The sequence below is a fragment of the Mustelus asterias genome, unplaced genomic scaffold, assembly GCF_964213995.1.
Source record: "Mustelus asterias unplaced genomic scaffold, sMusAst1.hap1.1 HAP1_SCAFFOLD_318, whole genome shotgun sequence".
NCBI lineage: Eukaryota > Metazoa > Chordata > Chondrichthyes > Carcharhiniformes > Triakidae > Mustelus > Mustelus asterias.
Window position 1 is genome coordinate 322,861 of NW_027590280.1, and position 2,386 is coordinate 325,246.

The window sequence follows — 2,386 nt, forward strand, 5'->3', positions numbered from 1 at the left end:
AACACTCTGTTTCACTCCCAGTTTTTTATTTCTTTCATTTCTTTTGTTGAGCCGCAAGTTTCCCAAGGTTCTGGTACATCAACACAGCAAATCATCACAACTGTCTTTACTTTTCACAGAATGACCATTTTGAGGAGTGCACAGTATTTTGTGGTATTGAAACTTAAAAGTGACCCCGCCAACCCACCCACCCCACCCTAACTCTCCATCTCACCCACCTTCCCCGCCAACACACACACCCCACCGTAACTCTCCATCTCACCCACCTTCCCCGCCAACACACACACCCCACCGTAACTCTCCATCTCACCCACCTTCCCCGCCAACTCCCCCACCCCACCCTAACTCTCCATCTCACCCACCTTCCCCACCAACTCACCCACCCCACCCTAACTCTCCATCTCACCCACCTTCCCCGCCAACCCACCCTAACTCTCCATCTCACCCACCTTCCCCGCCAACCCACCCACCCCACCCTAACTCTCCATCTCACCCACCTTCCCCGCCAACTCACCCACCCGGCCAGATTCCCCATCCTACTTCTCAACCAACCCTCTTACCCTAGCTCCTTAAACCCTCTTCTGTCCACCCCCTTCCCACCCTGCCATACCCACCCACTTCCAGCTTCCCCCACCCCCGACACACACCCTTCTCACTCCCCCGCCACTTCCCGGGCCCTGCTGGAAGATGTAAGTCCAGGTGGGATTGAGAAACAAAGGGACCTCGAAGTACAAATGCACCAAATACAAAGGTTGCCCCACAGGTTAATAAAGTCATCATCAAGCAAACTAAGCACTAAGGTTTTAGTTCAGGAGGTTTGGAATTGAAAAGTAGGGAAGTTAGGCTAAATCTGTTTTGAACCTTGGATAGATCTTAGTATCAATGCAAGTCTGGTCTCCATATTATAAAAAGGATACCGAGGCATTAGAGAGGCTGCAGAGAAGATTTACAAGGATAACATCAGGATATACATCTCAGGAAAGGATTGACAGACTGGGTCTCCTTTCTCTTGAGAAAGTAAAGCTGATGGGTGACCTAACAAAGGTATTTAAAATTCAGAAGGGTTTTGATAGAGTGGATAGAGAGAGAATGTTTCTTCTTGTGGGGAAGAGCAGAACTAGAGGTCGTTAACATAAGATCATCACCAAGAAATCCAATAGGGCCTTCAGCTTCTTAGGGTGCCTGAGGACAAGATGTGCCTGGAAAGGGCAAGGTGGTACGAGGACCAAGGTGGTAATAAGCAAGGTACAGAAGAGATGAGGACATGAAAAGGGCAGTGGTGATTAATGGATGATGGAGTGAGGGTATAGAAAGGGCAGGGGTGTAAAATCAGGCTGGGTATAAGAACATAACACAAGAACTAGGAGTAGGAGTAGGCCATCTGGCCCCTCGAGGCTGCTCCGCCATTCAATAAGATCATGACCATTTTGAGGAATGCACAGTATTTTAAAGATGTGCGGGTTAGGTTGATTGGCCATGCTAAAAATTGCCCTTAGTGTCCTGAGATGCGTAGGTTAGAGGGATTAGTGGGTAAATATGTAGGGATATGGGGGTAGGGCCTGGGTGGGATTGTGGTCGGTGCAGACTCGATGGGCCGAATGGCCTCTTTCTGTACTGTAGGGTTTCTATGATTCTATGGCTGATCTTTTTGTGGGCTCAGCTCCATTTACCCACCCGCTCACCATATCCCTTAAATCCTTTACTGCTCAAAAATGTATCTATCCTTGTCTTAAAAACATTCAATGAGGTAGCCTCAACTGCTTCACTGGGCAGGGAATTCCACAGATTCACAACCCTTTGTGTGAAGAAGTTCCTCCTCAACTCAGTCCTAAATTTGCTTCTCCTTATTTTGAGGCTATGCCCCCTAGTTCTAGTTTCACTCGTCAGTGGAAACCACTCCCCTGCTTCTTTCTTATCTATTCCCTTCATAATCTTATATGTTTCTATAAGATCTCCCCTCATTCTTCTGAATTCCAAAGAGGAGACCCCCAGTCTACTCAGTCTCTCCTCATAAGCCAACCCTCTCAACTCCGGAATCAACCTAGTGAATCTCCTCTGCACCCCCTCCAGTGCCAGTATATCCTTTCTCAAGTAAGGAAACCAAAACTGTACACAGTACTCCAGGTGTGGCCTCACCAGCAGCTTATACAGCTGCAACACAACCTCGCTGTTTTTAATCTCCATCCCTCTCGCAATAAAGGACAAAATTCCATTTGCCTTCTTAATTACCTGCTGCACCTGCAAACCAACTCCTTGAGATTCCTGCACAAGGACACCCAGGTCCCTCTGCACAGCAGCATGCTGCAATTTTTACCATTTAAATAATAGAACATTTTGCTGTTATTCCTACCAAAATGGATACCTCACATTGACCAACATTGTACTC